Raw genomic sequence first — 19,077 nt, forward strand, 5'->3', positions numbered from 1 at the left:
CCTGCCCACTTCACTTGAACTAAGAAATGAACAGTTGGCATCAGGAACAAATCCATTTCACTCAATTTACCCAAAATATATATTTGTGTCATTAAAATGTTCATGACTCAGACAACTCTTGAAGCTGCAAATGTATCCTTTCCTGCCCATTTTTAGGTGAGTGACACCATAATTCACGTTACATCAACCATGACAATTCTGATTAGATCCTTCATTTATAAATTACTTCTAGGTCTCATGTCTGGGGATTTGATTTTCTAACATTTATGCTGAGCCTAATCTTGAATTACATCTTTATTCCATGAGGAAGGGTAGAAATGTCAGCCTAGCTATTTTTGCGTACTTTGATCAGCAGTGTGAACACCTATTAGTTTCTTATGTCTGTCTTGGCCTTCTGATCTACATTCATTTTATACTGAATGCCAAAGACATATCTCAACCTTCTTATTTGTGTGTTCGGTGGTTAGTAGACTTTACCTGGATGAGCCCGCAACCCTTTCCCACAGAAATCAATTAAGTCTGCCAATACCTGATTGATCTGCAAGCCAAGGATCGACCCAGTCGTTGGAAGATTAGAGGCGTCGAGGGGAAGGTTACTGTCTTAGCTTTAGCATCTTCATGAACCTTGACATAAATGCATACCATCTCCTCCCAGCTTCCTGGAATAGGGTCTTGTTGGCCTTTGCAGTCTCCAGGAAGCCAGCTGTGCTGTAATTAAATAACAGTAAGGCAGCTACATGAGTGGGGCCCAGGAGATGTGTTCCCTCCCCTGTCAATCCACTTAGATGATAAATGGTTCTCACAAAAGGTTTTTAGAGGGTAAAGCTGAAAGGTTTTGCTCAGTGTGACCAGTGAGAACAAACACTCAGCTTGTAAGATGAGGATTAGCGTGAAATGACAACTGATAAAACAATATGAAAAAGTATATATATATATTATCTATCCTTGTGAGGAAGTTTTTTATGATTGCATATTACTTTTGTATAAAACATATAAAATACAAGTAATTAAAAAACAGCTTATACAGTTGGTAGAAAAGTAAAAGTAAGTGGCTGACTGACTAATATTTCATATCTATGACAGGATGTATGTAAGTAAGTATGTAAGCTGCTGCTTTCAGTATATAGAGTGACACCGATATGCAACAGAAACTCCATCTAAATGTATGTAGTAACTATCAATCAGGGCAACATATCAACTTGGAGAAATTTTTGTTCATTCTTTAACTCAGCGATGTTGGTGGGTTTCTTCACATCAGCTGCTGTTATGGAAGATGGTAGATGTTTCTACGACTTTTATTCAGCTGTGTGAAAACTATAACTTTAATCTCAGCCAAACCGATTTATTCACGAACAAATAAAACACTAAAAAAAAGCCAAACAATAAAATGTTTAAGTTATCTAAGTGACTTATTTATATCATGTTTAACCCGAAAGACCGCGGGGGGGGGATTGAAAACGATGCACCTGGAGTTCGCTGTTCTCGCCCCTGCTAGCTATTGAGCTGGTGAGTAACAGACGTCCACGAAAACGTTGGAGCAGATAGTTGAAGTTTACACAGCTACATTCTCGCCTGTAAATATCTTAAAAGTTTATTTTATGACCCAGAAAAAGTAATAAGAGTAATATTAAAACTTCGTAGCGGCCGGCATTGTTGGAAACTGGAATTGGCTGGGCCGGGCTATGAATTCTGAGATACGGTGGGCCACGAAGGACACACCTGACCCATCCTTTAAATCTGGGGGAAAGGAGGACGCATTTGTCGGCTGCATTTGGAGGAGTCTACGAATTTGGACAGCCTTCATTGCGTTGCTGTGATGTAATTGGCCTTCAAATGCGGCCTCAGGAGGATGCAGCCCATGAATTTGGACACCCCCAATGTGTAGTTTTAGTTCATTTCTAAGGGGTTGAAATTTTTTTTTACATACATAAAGGCTAAAAACACCTCATTTTAGCCCAAAGCCTTCTGGTTGCCAGGCACCACAATGATGTTACTCTCATCAAAAAGAAGTCTCAGTACTTTAGTAAGATGTTATAGGCGGCTAAATGCTAAAAAAAATTCATTTTAGCCTAGTGCTAGGTGGTTGTGAGGCAATATAGTGAGATCATATTAAGTGATTTAGGAAATAACTTTTCAGTGTCTAAGATATGCCTGTGGACCAAGTCTGGTTCTCAGTATCTGATGGTCTAGGAAGAACATAGAGAAAACCACAGAAACTGACATTTTTTGTATTGCGATTCCCCTTAACATCATGTTCTTCTGCTAAAAGCCATTTTACTATATCATGTACTTTCTTAAGAGTCACTTCACAGACAGGTCATGACAATATCTTTAATAATTTGCTATTGTCATTCAGATTTCATTGTACCATAAAAAAAAGAAACTATCTGTCCCAGATGCATCAAGACAGCTCAAACCATCATACTCCCACCACTATTTTTTCACAGATGGGATAAAGTTTCGATATTGATGTGGTGTATTCCTTGCTCCAAACAGCACAGTTGTCCTTTAAACCAAACAGTTCTATTTTGCTCTCATTCATCACAAGCCTTGTGGCTTGTCTATGTGATTGTTAGCAAACTGTAGACTTGGAGTGGTATGATTTAAGGAAAAAAGTATCTTTCTCTTTGCAAACCACGCACAGTAGTGTTGTTCAGTGTTCAGACGCTGAACTCGTAAACTTTAATATTACCCAATGGGACGGCACTCTAGTAGAAGTTACACTGGGTTTTTCTGTGACGTGCTCTGGTTTTGACTTTCCTTATTTTGCAAACAGTCAGATTCTTAAGAGTTGAGCATCAACAGCTATTTGAATGAAGTGCTCATAAATATGTGTTTCTATGGTGGTGCTCTTACATACACGTGCTCTGCACATAGTGCCAACTCCACTGTCATTCCTCTTATTGTTAACATCAGTTTTTACACAAATTCCATAGGTTTACATACTTTTGCTACTCAATGATATGCAATACTGGACCACAGATTAATAAATAAATGGCATTTAGTCAGTGATGCCAGTAACGCGTTACTAAGTAACTACTAAGTAACTAAGTAACTCTGAATATGACCACTTTTTCAGTAACGACTAATCTAACGCGTTACTATTTCCATAACAGTAGTCAGATTCAAGTTACTTGTCCAAACCACTGTGCGTTACTATTTTTTTTTTAAACAAGAAGATTTGGTTTCTTCTTTTCGTCTCGGTGGATGACAAACGCATACGTGTCGTGAAACGTCACATAAGCGACAGGTCACGTTTCCCGCTCACAAGCAGCCAGTGACGTAAAAAAGTGTAAAGAACAATGGAGGGAGAGAGATGTTCGTTCTTTAGCTGGAAATATAGTCACTATTTTGAGTTTCTGTCAACTAAAGATTTCAATATTAAGGTTCGTTGTACACTCTGTGTTGGCGAAAAAGTGTTATCTACCATCAAAAACACTACGTCAAACTTAAAGAAACATTTGGAGTCGCAGCACGGCACAGTCAAACTCAGAGTCCGACCAAGTGGTCCGAAGCAGAGAGCCGTGACTTCCGCAGAAGGTCCTACACCACCCAAACAACAAAAGTTGGACTTTGGTGCAAAACCAGTAAGTGATGAAGAATTGAAGAAGTTGGTCGCGCAGTATATTGTAGAAGAAATGCTACCTATAAACACTGTTGATTCGCCCTCGTTTCGTGCCATAATAAAAAAGATCCCTACTTCTGTTAATTCCGAGCTGCCTCACTGAACGACTTTTACTTCTTACCTGGAGAAGGAGTTTACAGAAATGGAGAGAAATCTGAAGGCCTCACTGAATGAGATTGACTTTGTTTCAACTACCGCGGATATTTGAAGTGCTAACAACAGAAGCTATATGGGAGTAACGCTCCACTGGATCAGAACCACATTAGAGCGCCACAAGTTTGCATTAGCATGTAGGCGAATTCGTGGTAGACACACGTAAGATGTCATTGGTACAGAAATCGAAAACATTCACTCCTCTTATGGGTTACTCAACAAAGTAGTTGCAACAGTTACTGATAATGGATCCAACTTTGTTAAGGCGTTTCAAGTTTATCATCCTGTCACGGAGTCCAATGATGAGACGGAGGAGGAAGAGTCCACCCCCAAAGACGATGATGTCACTTTTTAGATCTGTCAGAAATCCTCTCGGCTGAGAATGAAAGTGATGGTCAGCTGTCTCTTCCCCCGCACCGCAGGTGCAGAGAGCAGAGCTGTGTATAGGAGCAGCACAGCAAAATGCACAGCTCTTTGGACCAAATCGAGTAGACCTGCACTTGCATCAGAAACAGTGGAAGAAATGGCAAAAGAATGCTCCTCATACCAACATCCACAAGGTGGAATTCCTTTTTTGATGCTGTAAAGAGAATTGCAGAAATCCCCATGGGTGAGCTGAATACTGTGTGCACAAAGCTAGGACTGAAGTGCTTCAAAGATCAAGAATACCAGTCCCTGCATGAGTACTGCATGGCCATGAAACCTCTGACTGCAGCACTGGACATTTTACAAGGCGACTGTCCATATTGAACTTTACTACCAACACTTGAAGTTCTGATGTAGAAGACCCTGGCTGTGAAAGATGACCTCTCCAGGATGACTGCAGGCCTTCCAGATGCCTTTGTACAGGTACGCTCCATTAGTCAAATTTTTTTGCTTCATACAATTCACAAACATGGAACAGAATATTAATTATCATTGCAAAATAATATTAAAACAATTAAAATGTTTAACCTAAAACAATTAAATCCATACTACTGATCTCATATTAGGCATGGTTTGCAAGTAATTCAATAACATAATAAATTGTAGGCATAAAAACATTGATTATCGTTTCGCCGGTGTGCTGGACGACAAAGATGCCCTTCTCGCAGCTGCCAGTTGTCCAAAATTCAAACTCTGATGGCTGAGAGATGCAGGAAGGAGGGAGCGAGTAAAACAGCTTCTGACAGCAGAGTGTTGCACCACTGCTCCTGTTGCAAAAAACCCTGCCAGTGTGCCCAGTGCTACTACATCTAGCAGCCAAGGTGAGATGGACTTTTTCACTTTTGAGGCAGAGCCAAAGGAGGAGACCCTTTCTGCAGAAAAAGAAGTTATGGACTACCTGATGTCAGGCTACGGCCTTCAGATTCTGCATGTTTTCAAGCATAAAGACAAGTTTTTTAAAGTATAACACTCCAACCCCATCAAGTGCTCCTGTGGAGCGACTTTTTAGTCTGGGAGGTTTGGTGCTCACGCCTAAAAGAAATCGACTTTCTGACAAAAGGTTTGAGAAGCTTCTGTTAATGAGGTACAACCACTGGTTTAGTCGCTCCACTCTACTGTTTCCCCCATAACATGCGATGACAACATATACTGAAAAAAAGAGAATAGGGAATCCAAATTAAATAACTATTTGCAAGTAAGTGAATTAAGTTTATCAACGTTACTTAATAAAGTTATTAAAGTTGCCAGGTTAATTAACTTAAATCAATTACTTGCAAGGAAGTAAAGCAATTTATTTAAGTTTGACCTGAAGTCTCTTTTTTTTTCATTAGATTAGTCCATAGTTACAAAAGTGGACAATAGTGCTTACATGTGGATGATATAAAAAGTATCTTAAGGGAAGTCAAGAAAGACTCTTTGGGTTTTTTTTTTATAAAAAGTATTTAAGTCAAAAAGGACTTGTTTTTTATTTTTATAAAAAGCATTTATGTGAAATGAAGTCGACTTATTCTTTTTATATAAAAAGTATTTATGTTAAGTGAAGTAACAAGACTCTCTTTATTTTCATAAAAACAAGTATTTCTGTCAGGAAAAAGTTTTAAGTTCGACTTCAAATGTCAGGAGATATATTGTTGACATTACTGTTAAAATACACTTCCAATAAAGTGAGTATTGGCAAAACCGGTTGATGTTTTTATGTTGAGGCAGTGGGGAGTGTTATTGGCAGCTTCTGAAAGTAACTAATAAAGTAACTAGTAATCTAACTTAGTTACTTTAACAACAAAGTAATCAGTATATTAACTAAGTTTCTTTTCGAAGGAGTAATCAGTAGACAGTAATATATTACTTTTTCAAAGTAACTGTTACAACACTGCATTTAGTTGCATTAACGAAATTCGATTCATTTTAAAAATGTTTAGATTTTCAATTTTTTCTTTTCTGGTATTGATGCAAAAACACAGTGCTTAACAAATTTAATACAAATACATATGAGGTAAGTTATATGTAAGGTTTACTCCCTAAATTAACAGTATTTAAATTAACAGTAATTATTGGTAATTGCCAAATAAATTGTTTAATTTTCTGTAATGTTTGCCCACCGGTATCCATAAGATCTTTAATCAAAGTGCTGTTTTTAACACTAAACTATAATTACAGCTGTTGTTCATGAATGTTCAAATGTACAATTTCACAAAGAAGCAGAACATTTTTTTTTTTAATTAAGATGCCAAATTACAGTTATTCATTTGAATTCCTGTAGAGAAAAATTAACGGTTGAATGGTACTCCTGATTAATTTCTGACTTCTTAGAGAAGTCCAGTAAAACATGAATTCAGTTTATTTGCATGATACATAAAAATATATTTTTTAGCTTTAACAAGTCGCTGAATGATTTCTAGATTTTCTGTTGTTTTTATTACTTCACTGTGTGAAACGTATACGGCCTCACAAACTTTTTCCCGCACAGGAATATATCATGCGTGCATCACTGCACCACCCAGCCACAACAGAGTCCTTGTGCTAAGAGGAAATTTAGCTTTATGTGTAATTACAATGAACTAAACAACAATGAAAATATATCAATTCCTGTGGCGGGCCCTGTAATTGCAGGCGGTCAGTGCTTGTGACAAAGTAACACTATACCCAAATAAACGACCGTGCGCTCATGCGTGTCAAAGTATAATGCTTTTGGTTCACTGACTGATGAGATCCATTACTCTTAAAATTAAGTTTAATGTTCTTGTAGGCAGCAGGTGATTTTGTCCGTCAGGGTGTATGCACATGCCCGGCTCTGCAACGATAAGCATAATCAAGAAATGATAGACATGAGCACAGATGAACACGTGCATGAATGTACGCAACCATGTGTGTGTGAGCGGGCATAATGCAACCTGAGTGCTGCCATATCTTTATCAAAATAGGGTGTGAGTGTTGTTTATGAGGAAAAAATAATGCAGTAGTGATATTCGAGCAGTGTTTAACTGGAGCATTAATGGAGACAGAGACATTGAACCAAAATGTATTATTCAGCACTTAAAAGCACAGAGCATCTCATTGAAGCAGTTTAAAGGCCCTGTCCAATTACACTGCTGCTTAATATTTCACACACTGATGGGGGGGGTGCATTACTTCAGGAGCTAATAGAAAGGAATCATATATTATTCACTCATTGGTGATCTTGACAGAGTCCTCATAGGTCAAGCAAGGTCAAGCTGGAGGGTAGTGTGGTGTCGGTGTGAAAGGCGGTTGTTGTGGCGTCGTCCAGTTTATTTAGCTATAAATGTTCCCTCAGCTCTGCATTAGTATTTTCTTTTCTCTTTGGCAAACACACAGGCACACAGGAGTGATCCACGTTCTTTTGTCTCTGTTCCCAATCTCCGACGTTCCTTTTATTCAAGCCGACCTACAGTATTTCTGTTGGATGACAGAGCAGCAACAGCAAACAGATTGCAGCGCCAGGATGTATCAGCTATCTCTAGGAATCTGACATTTATGGGTCTTGTTTTTCTCCCACATTTTTGCATAGACTCCTTTCAGCTTTCGCTGTCCTTGCATCACACCTGACAGCTGTCAGGAAAAAAAAAGTTTGAAGTTTTGACAGAGCTGTTGCTAGATTTGAAGAAAAGCCGGTCAGAAAAAAAAAGGTATCCTCATTCTATTATGTGGTGTTGACCAAATTTGTGCCCTCGGGGATACTACAGGAGAAATGTGCATTTGCACTTGTACTTGACTGCACATCGCCTGAGGCAGACACCTATGTATACCTCCACTCTCAGCATCATCAGACCTGCAAACTGCCAAATAACAACCAAAAGTCTGTGTACAGCTCTTAAGTATTTTTGCTGGAACAAGAGGTTTGTGTTTTTGATTGATTCATTATCAGGTGAGACTGACAAAATGATGGCTGGTACGGGGTTGTTAAAAGTAACTGATTGAGTTATTACAGCTTGTTTACACACACAGGGCAGGACCACGCACCACTATCAATTGTTTAAATGCAAAGAGAAAAGATAAGCTTTAGAAATACCTGCTTTGCATTCTGCAGTAATGTCATGCAAGTAAAAAAATACATTTTGATATGAAAATAGGTTTATTTTTTAAAACTTTTTGCACTTTTTGAGTACCATTAAGAGACCACTTCTGATTTTACGAATACAATATGAACTAAAATAATCTTGAATCTTGTGTTAGTGTGTATTGTGTTATACCCAAGGTAGGTACATTAAATTACTTAAAAGATGCCTGCAAGCCCTTACCAGAGTGGAAATAATTGTGTCCGCTTACTCATGCAACAATTATGGTAATGTGCTGCTTTCCCATGGTTATGTTATTATCACCATGATTGAACTCTATGCGTGACTTTGCCTACATGAAGAGCTTTGTAGAGAAAAATAACCTGCTTCTGGTGCTGAAAAATGGTCTAAAAGGTGCAGGAGACTCAGCTGAATGGCAACTAATGTTAGCAAATGACTGAAAGATTCCCACTTTAGCTTGGCGTAGTACTAAGTTCATAATGTCCTCCAAACATCGCACATGAAAACAACATTTTGCCTTAATTGTGTAGTAATGACTTTAAGGTAATTTATGGGTGATAGTGCACATTTACGTACATTTCCGAAACTATTTCCTACACTGTTTTCAGTAATGGTGATAATAACCATTACCTTTTTAAATGCTGTTCAAATGTTCTACTCTGAAACCCAAACTTATCCCCTCACGTTGTTTGGAGTGTTCTAACTTAAGTACAACCAATGATAATCACAATTGTTTTATGAAATACAAACACCCCAAGTCTTTCCCACTCAGTGTGCCAGGAGCATTAATAGGCCCACAGATATTGTTTGAGTCACATTTGACTTTTTCAGCAAAATTTAATTTTACATTAGGAGTGAAAGAAGGTTAGTATTACATCATTTGGTTCAGTCTTACCATCAAAATAACCAATTGCTGAACCTTAAATAAGGAGAAAAGAATGCAGTTGACTACAGCGTTCTTATACTGAGTTACCATTCTTTTTGTTATATTTCTTAAAATTTGTTATAATATTAAAGTGGTCTTGAGCAGTAATTCTCCAGGCTTTCTTCTTTGGAGTCTTTCTTTCAACACTGACTGACTTTATCTGACTGTTTATTAAGCTACTTAATACTTGTGTATGAATCATTCAAAATAAAATGTAAAAGCTCTTTAAAAACTATCTACAGCAGATGAATAGAAGCTGAAAGTCATGTCCTTAAGGAACAGGTAAAAATAACGCAAAGACCTGACACAGGACCTGAGAGTTGATCTGTCTGCTATTCACTGAAGCCTCATCCGAAGTAGTCTCAGTGGAAGGGTGGCTGTCAAGAAGTCATTCTAAAGGAAAGAAAGCAGGGAGAAAAGCTCGAGGAATGCCACAATACAGAAGAACTGGACTAAAACTCAGCAGCAAAAGGTCTTACAGGTTGATGAATCCAAATAAGAAAGCTTTGGTTAAATCATTCGTGTACGTGGAGGAGTTTAGGATTACAGTAGTTGGTTTCTCATCAAAATTGATGAAATTATTAAGACAGAAATTTGGCATTAAATTTTGATCCATGCAGTACCATCATCAGTATGTATGGTATGTACATTGGGTAGGGCTGGGCGATATGACCCAAAATTCATATCTCGATATTTTTTAGCTGGATGGCGATATAAGATATATATCTCGATATATTTTTTTTAAAGCCATAAAGTAAGAACAAAAAGAGAGTTCTTAGTCAAAGCTGTGTCCCAGATGTCACACAGGCACTTTTATTAACATAGAACAGATGTACATAAAATTTACTCAAAAATAAATTATGAGCATTTATTAAATAATAATGCTCCATAAATAAAAGAAAACAATGTTGTTTTTGTGCATAACAAAAAGCTCACAAATGTGCAGTCAAAATGTAAACTAAAAGACGCCGAGCACAATAACAAAGACAGATTTCACAGCTGCTCTGTTCCCAACTTGTACTGCGTGACTGACAGCCTGGAGTTTGTAATCCGCTTCGCAACCACGTCTCTTAACAGGTGCCATTTATGGTCCTTATACACAGTAGGGTAATATTACGTTGAAGCACAGTACGTATCACTCCGCGAGGCTCAGCCGTAATGCTCCGACAATCCATCAAGCGGTGCAGCTCCGTAGCTTACCAAAGTCGTACTAAAACATTTTTTGACAGATTGCTGAGCGCCGTGTTCCACATAAAATCGGTTCGCGGCCATCAAGCACAACCAGAATTCATACATAAGGCGTGCTGTCAACTTTTGAGAAAATGAAAGGATTTTAGTCCGTGCAGCACCTCTGGGCTGCATGGCGTTAGCGTGGTTAGCTCGTTAGCGTGGTTAGCTAGCTAACACGTTGACGCCGTCCAGCCCCACGCACGGGGCGGTGTGCAGTAACTCGTTAACGGAGATTTGCCGTGTCCATCTTGTCGCTTCCTGCAGGTGAAGCGATGGGGGAGGAGGGGGAGTTGTGTTCAGTGAAGGAGAGGCGAGGCCGAGTAACATTGCGTAAAGACGAAAGTGGACGAAAGAGAGGCAAACTTGCGGCTCCACAAGTATAATTATAACGTAACATAGACTATATCGATATAAAGGATATGGTCACATCTTATATCTCGTATAAAAATATATCGATATTTTTTAAAAACTCGATATATCGCCCAGCTCTAACATTGGGTACATACCAAGGGGGTTGGGAAGCGCATCTGTAACCGGCAGGTCACCGGTTCGATCCCCGGGCTCTCTGTCCTGGTCGTTGTGTCCTTGGGCAAGACACTTTACCGCCTACTGGTGTTGGCCAGAGGGGAACTCTATCAGTCATGGATTGGCCCCAGAACTCAAACCTCAACGTTATTTAAGCAGTGTGGGATCATTTTGGCGGAGAACACAACAAAATGCAGCACGGATCCGAAGAACAGCTTTGATTGTCCTTTAAGAACTACTTCTGATCGCTACCTACAAAAATACAGGTTGTACCCCTCAGCCTCCTAGCACCTGCACCTATGGTGTGAATTTCAAAATCCTACTTTGCCCTCGTGTCAAGTCACAAGATTTTTAGAAAACTTGACATGGGATCCTGACCCATGAGGTCACTGAGATTTAAACTTAGCTGAGATTTCTCAGTAGATACACACTGGTATCATATGACACTTGTAGGCGTCTTCCTTCTCGAGTTATCTTTGAATTGGACATCTGACCTTGACTTTGAAGTCGAGGTCACTGAGATTTAAAGTTGCACGTGATTTTCAGTAGGTACACCTATGGTATTCATTTGAAACTCCCCCATTGCTTTGTTGTCTCATTCACAAACTTGGGTTTCCATGTCGCCTGCCTGGCAGCATGATGACAGTACCCTCTGTGGCTAACAGAGTTCAGACTGTGTGACAATAAAGATGGTCAAACCAAATATTCACCTTCAAAACTGTTAGAATTCTATAAGCTTTTGTCTTTTGCCTTATGTACTGTGTTTCCATGCTTGTCTGTACACATTTCTATCTCCCATCTTCCTAGCAATATATAAAGAAATGAGAAATTCCTTAAGACTTTTGTTTATACATTTCTGAGCTCAAATTAGATTATAAATCCAATTTGCAACAACAATTTCCTGTTGAAGGCCACGATGTGTGGAAAACTTCATAGGAAAAAAGCAACACTAAAACACTGGCCTTCAAAAGCACAGCAAACCATCCAGATTATTTCCTGATGTTCCTGAAAACTAGATTTAGACATACAGATCAGTAGCCTTTGCAGATATTAGTATTAATGCAGCGCAGACATTAGGGTTACAAAATGTCCTCATCAACAGTTTTTAGAGATTTCACCATACACTGTGATCAAATATTAAAAGCACCGTGAGGACTGAGAGCGTAATTTGAATTTTCACCTCTACCCTTAGAGCTCTTCGTCTACTCCATAGCTGGGGAATTCTTACATTAGAGATGGGACAAGGTCAATGTTTTGCAAGGCACAGGCCGTGTTTTTGGCACTGAAGTCCAGAGCTAGGTCCCAAGTCAAGTCCAGGTCTTTTACTTAAAGTTTTGAGTCTTAAATCAGTTATTATGCACCCTTCACCCAATGTAACGTCATTTTGCATTTCAGGTCAGCCCTAATCACAAGGCCATGGCACACCACACAGTGGCACAGCAAAATTAATCCACTTATCTTAATGAAATATTTGGTTTAAAAGCTTATGGTCCTGTGAATTTTGCAGCGAGTTGGTACAACTTTTAGCTCAAATCTTTCCCCGTAGAACAACATTACAAAATCGACTTATACACACAAAGTTGTATTATTGTACATTTCCTTCAGTAGAACTATTACTTCGGTTAGTATTATATGAAGACTTTATATTCTGCTAAACATCATATTTTATAAAAACAGTGGAGTGGCTATCCTCTGAGTACCACATATCCTAAAATAAACAGCTGAGTTCAGAAACTAAGACTATAACAAAGAGGAACTGACATGGTTAACTGTCAGTTTCTACAGGGCCAGAAAACTTTTTCTATCAGCCAATTGTCAGTAAACTTGTTGGCTTTGTCACCTTTGGGACAATAAATCTATAGAATTTATTCAACAATGGGTTTTTATCACAATCACTTACTTGCAGCAGTTTAAAGTACAAATCTTTAAAAAGATTTAAACATTGTGTATGAAGCAGCACGGTTAAAATACATTAACTCTGGCTCTTCTCTCAAACATCAGCACTATCAGCTCCCTGTTAGTCTTCACACTTCCAAGTCTGAGACCGACCAAAGTTAACTTTTCTTAAACAGTGGCTGTTACACCCCGGCCTAGGCAACCGGGGTGCAACGTAGAAAAACAAAGATAAGGAAAATAAAACGAAGAAAAAAAACACTAAGGCTCTCCACCAAAATCCCAAAACGAAAGTGTCTCAAAACGAAAGTAGTGACAAAAGCCATTTACAGCTATTTACAACAAACTATTTATTTACAACAAAACACCAAACTATTTACAACACGGGGGAGATCGCGACCATGACACACTGAAACACAAGGCTTAAATACATAGAAGGAGCAATCAGGGAATGGACCACAGGAGGGAAACACAGCTGGGGCAAATTAGACCTGACGAGACAAGGAAACGTAAACTGAACACACTAAGATAACACAGACTTTCAAAGTAAAACAGGAAATACATGACAGTCACGGAAAAACAAAACACTGACAACACCGAATCGTAACAGTGGCATTTTCATCTCATTTTGCCATCAGTTATAAGTCAAGATGGACAATCATTAAGTCAAGTCATCAAACAAAAATCTGACACAAGTCCTTCAAAGTCAAGAGGAAAGTATTTCTTTTAAGTTGTTGTCATTGTTGGCTGTCAGATGATTCCGATTTGTGTCCTCTGCGGAACACTGACTCGAAAATTCCCTTCTACTCTCAGCTGGAACACCGTGCCAGTTGTCACCTTCACTGTGAGTTTCATTCCCTCTAATCAACCACACCTGGCGATACACCTGGCACTTTTGTCATTAGCTGAATTCCCTGATTGCACCGAGCTGCTGGCCTCCCTGCGTTTGATTCAGGTCTTTTGTTCAGCCGAGCACACACAGGATTAGATACAGTTAGAGATTAACTAAATGTTCGGCTTAAATCAAACCAAGGCGGTGTTGCAAATCCATTTTCTTCTTTATAAGAAGTCTTCAAATTGGTCAAACCTGCAATTTCCTCCCTCATTTTCTTAATTTGAATGTAAATTTAGAGATGTGTATTATGTGGGCGCAGTTAGGGGCAAATTAACTTCGGAGCTAACTCACTTACGGATCTCATTAAGGCAGAGCTGCCTGAGCAAGCTGGTGTGTACCGGCTTCTTCCCACCTTCTTTTGCTCTTTTTTTTCCCCCTCTCCTCCTCCGTATTTGCTTCAGTCCTCTCTAAAATGTGTCTTCTTTGTTGCCATTAGACCTAGGGAGTAAGGTGACTTTACTTGAGAAAAGCTCGGAAAGAAGTTAGCTGCAAAAGAGGCCTTGGGGAGGAGGAGGGAGGGAAAAACAATCATGAAATGCTGCTGTGTCTTAAGAGGGCTTCCCACTGAGAGAGAAGAGAATGAAAGGCACGCTCATTCTTCCTCACACTCCTTGACATCCAGGAGTGAAAGAAGGAGGAGAGTGAGTAGGAGGGGAAGGAGGGCAAAAGGAGACAGTGTTTTGGGAAGAAAATTGTGTGCCCTGTGCCCTCATCAACAGGCCTCCTTACCCACTGGGGTCCAACAGCTCCGTTGACACTATGAATAATTCCCAATGTCCTCTGGCCCTAGCAGTGACCTGAAAAGAAGATATAATTAATGCATAGGCCTCGCACTCAACAGTCACAGATGAGAAGGACTAGATCCAGATTTGGATTATTAGATAATATTGTAAGAAAAACTTACATTTGCAGCTGCTTCTTTGTCTCAGTTGTAATGCGTGCAGTACTTCCACAAAAAAGCCATTGTTTGGTATGCACACTGGTAAGTGCTTGCATAGGCACACTGCAGCGGTTAGTTTAACGTGCCCAATGTCATACAGATATCCAGCAATGTCAAGATTTGTATTTCTCTGTGTTTCCAATTTCATGAGACAGTGATGCGTAACAGCGGTGACAAAAACTCCAAGGTGCTGCTGCACTGCCCAGGTATTCACTGAGCAGTGCTGACATAGCTGCTGAATTTTTTTTTTCTTCTTCCTGTTTTACTTTTTCGCAAAAGCTCTCACAAATTAGATTCAGCCTGTCATCTGAGTGCAAAGCAAAATTTTATACGGGTCATCTTATACCAGAGTGGAACTCCTCAAAGTTCGGGGTGAGAAGGGAGTGTCTTCTGTTTTCGTTAGTTCATTATTTATAATAATCTAATTAAATGCAAAACACATTGTGATTCCTGACCTACAAATGTCACGTACTGCTGCTATCAAATATTTATAGACATTAGTCAACATTCATTAGTGAAATAAAAAGATCTACTATGTCATTTGACCTGCACGACCTTTGACCCTCCTCAGTTTAACTACAGGGATAATTCTTTTCTTCTACGCTGTCTCAGCACTGATCACCCATCTTCTACAACCACCAGGTGAAAATGGTCCTTTTTTTTCCCTCGCTCCATTTCATTTGTTATTATGTTAATTAGATTTTCCTTCCAAAGTCAGCTTTGTATCGGGTATGTCTGTTGGTGATTAGCTTCCCTCCTATTCTGAGCTGTGAGTTGAATGCGATATCGGGCTGCAAAACAGTCAGTCTGAGAAATATGTGCAGTCCAGCCTCCTTCCGCCCTCAAAAGGTTTGCCCTTGCACGTATACTGAAATAAGAAAATTTCACTGATGTTTGAATTATAGCTGACCCATATCTGTGAAGAAAGATCGGGGTTATATTTTCCTTCAATATGTTTTTCTTTCAACCCTCATGCATGCAAATGACGGCCCAGTTGAAACATGCTGGGAAGAAAAAAAAATAAAAGAGGCACTCATTTATATGTTCATTTAACTGCTGAACTCTGACAGTGCAGCTGGTTTTCCCAAGAGAGTCTCGGAGTCTATTTGATGATGTTTTGAAATGTATTCACTCAAATTAAATGCTGTGCTAGTTTTAAAACTTTGGAGGTAGTAAAAGGATTTTTCAAAATAGGCATCTTTCCAATCAGTCCACGTAGCAGCTCTTAAAAATGTACCATCAAATGACAATTTATCCTATTAAAGGGCACTCCACCAATAAAGGTGAATAAAGGTCAGGTCACTTATCATGCTAAGTGCCACTCAGCCTGTGAAATGAGTCTTTTCAAAGTTTAAAAAGGAATAAAACAATGGTGTCATTAGGGTTATCTCAGCATTCGCTTGGAGACTTAGACTTTATGCAGGGTTTTTAAACAGGGGTGTTTACTATGCATGAAAGGAGCAATGTCTATAAAGAGATTGTTCATGAATGTGTTGAATAGGTTTGGGGCAAGCTGTTTGTTCATTTTTATAGTCCACTTCAGGGATGATTTTCTAGTTGTTTATAAAGAAATATTCGACTAGAAAACCTGAAGGAAACAATTAAAATTGAGCACATTTTAAATGAATGCCGTTCAGTGTTAGCTAAACAAATATTTAGCATGTTACTTTGGAAGCTATATGATAACGTTAATCATGCTCCTTCTTAATGAAATAATATTTTAAATGACACTGAAATGTTTTGCACTTTTTGCAGATGTAAAACGTTGCAAATACACATGATATCAGATCAAGTTTGTAGATTTTGGCTAACATTAACAGTGCTAGCAGCATTTGTCTTGGCTTCTCACATGCTAGCATCCTAGTGCAGATGGTAGCACCTGGGCTCAGCACTCTAGTTAGCCGGTTAGCAGCTGTCGTGGCTGTGGGCCGCATTGTAATATCTTTGTAACTGCCATTGTGCATTATATTAAAATAAGAATGATGTGTTGAAATGTTTCACTAGTTGACTGGTTCCAGTGCCAGTTAACAAACGTTTAAAGTGTAGTCGACTAGACACTCGCATGCCAAGTCCCATTGTAGTTCAAATTATACCAGCCCATGATATTTCAGCAGTTTTGAACTACATGTAAACATTACATGTTTTTTTTTAATTGGTCTTCAATGATCAGAAAAAGAAGAAGAAGAAATAAAGAATATATCTATCTGCAGGCTGCATATTAAACCTGGCTGTTGCCTAAAAAAGTTAAGTAATGTAGTAACTTTTGCAACTACCTTAAACAAAAAGGGACATCCAGGGATGAACTGTTAACCTTAATTTGTCCTCTTTGTGCAGAAAAGACAGGCAGCTGTGTGCCTATAGACGTTATTGCTCCGCCACTTGCAGGCAATCCAGATGCTAGAAAGCTGTCGAAACTGGCTTGATCCAGGTTTGGGGTTAATTAAACTTGCAAACCCTGCGGCTTCCAAGGCCAGAACTGAAGAGGACACAAGCTCGAGGTCAGCAGGACCTTGTTAGGTGGAGCACGGGCTTGACATAACAGCGATGGGAAATGGTTTGCAAGGTTCAGAGAAGGGGCAGAATGAGTAGGCCAGAGCTACACTCTGGGAAGGTGAAAAACAAAAGTGTTTTAGCGGAGCTGACGACTAGGTCGCATCGCAAGACAGATGATTGCCAGCGACCCCCTCCTTTCAAGCCGAATGTCGGTGAGAGAAGCATGTTGGATGAGCAGCTGTACGGGAGCTTTCTACTTCCTGCCAGCTTGTTCAGCAAGGTGACCTTAAACTAGTTTGGCGGTGGTCCCAAGGCTCAAGCTGTGAATCTCACAGGAGGGTTTAGTGGCAACAGAAATCACTCTGCCACTCTTGCCAACAATTATGAGGGCCATGTCTGTGAACTCACCACAGTTTTTACTGTCCGCAGCCTCTCAGCAAAAATGAAAGAATACAACCGAGTGACAGCGAGAAATTATACCTTTGGTTTAATCTTCGTGTTGGCTGGTGGAAGATTTCACCAGCATCTACAGCATGTTTTATCACATCACGGGCCATTCCAAGCCTGAAATAAATCATTGTTAAACAAGGGACAGGTGCCTGCAAATTCAAGTGTCATGTGGAAATATATCAGCTAATTTTCACAATCATGTGCCTGTTAAAACTTTTAAAGTGACTTTGTTTGATATACAGTTTCTGTGCAATGGCTTAACATCTGCACCACTGTTGCAGCTGTGTGGTTTTCTCACCTGAAGATCAAGAGGTGTTTCTCTTCCGAGTTGTCTCATTATCACTCGGTACAGGAACATGGGTATGAAGTGACATACTGTGTAGTGGCAGACATTACCATAGGCTAATAGGTCTCTTTTGACATTTCTATGTAATTTCTGGCATGGGGCCATGACTACTGCGAGAATAACAACTAAAAAGTGAGCCTCTGGGACACAGAGCCGATCCGTGCATCACTATGTATCAAGGACCCCTGTCTCAAGGGTGCCCTATTTTTCTCTAGCAGAAAGGTCTTTGTGTTCCAAGTCTCACTTAACACACTGCAGCTCTTATATTTTCCCAGGAAGACTACAATAACTACAGCTAGTCACAGTTAGATATTCTAACATTTTATCATTATCACTTTGGGGTGAGTTGTGTGTCACTGTGCATTTGTCTGTGTGCATTTGTACACCTTATTTTAGTGATGCACTAATGAAAATCTAAAAGTCCTGGGAAGCTGAAGTAAGACTCCTGTTAGGCTCCTGTTCCATAGTGATCTCATAAAAGCACAATATCCTAAAAATGTTGTTTTTAGGATATTGGTTTATTTAGTCAAATAATTAATATGAAGGGAAAATATGATTGGTATGAACTGAATATATACCAAACAAGTAAATTTAAATTGATCAGATTTGCCTAAATTTAATATTTTACGCTGTACTTATGTAACAAAATTGCATTGAAAATTTACATGAAATCAAATTTGCTTGAAGTGAGCATTTTGGACACACACACAGATACATTTTTTTTTTTTGTGTGTATACACGCATTGGTCACATAAACACAGTTCATGATACCTATACAATGTAATGTAATTCTACAAGAATAAATCACTGTCAGTGTCCCAGGTTCTGTGCCAGCCTGGGTGTTTGTAGGAGTTCAGGTCTGGTTCAGCAACATTGGGTCATCTATCAAAGTTTCTGCTGACAGCATCTTGGTTTGAGTGTATATTAAAGATCAGTAGTGTCTAAATGTTCCACTGGACTTTAGATCTACTGCAAAAACAAGATGTAATTGTCAATAGTGATGCTAAAAATCAATTCTCAAACCTTGAGTTTTTTTGTATTTACTCTTTTATTTGCTGTAACTAAAACCCCTTGCGACAAACCCATATGGAAAAGAAATAGTAAAAACTTATATGATTTACTCATGAAAGTGGCCACTTTCT

The sequence above is a fragment of the Aulonocara stuartgranti genome (genome assembly GCF_965226115.1).
Source record: "Aulonocara stuartgranti genome assembly, chromosome: 3".
NCBI lineage: Eukaryota > Metazoa > Chordata > Actinopteri > Cichliformes > Cichlidae > Aulonocara > Aulonocara stuartgranti.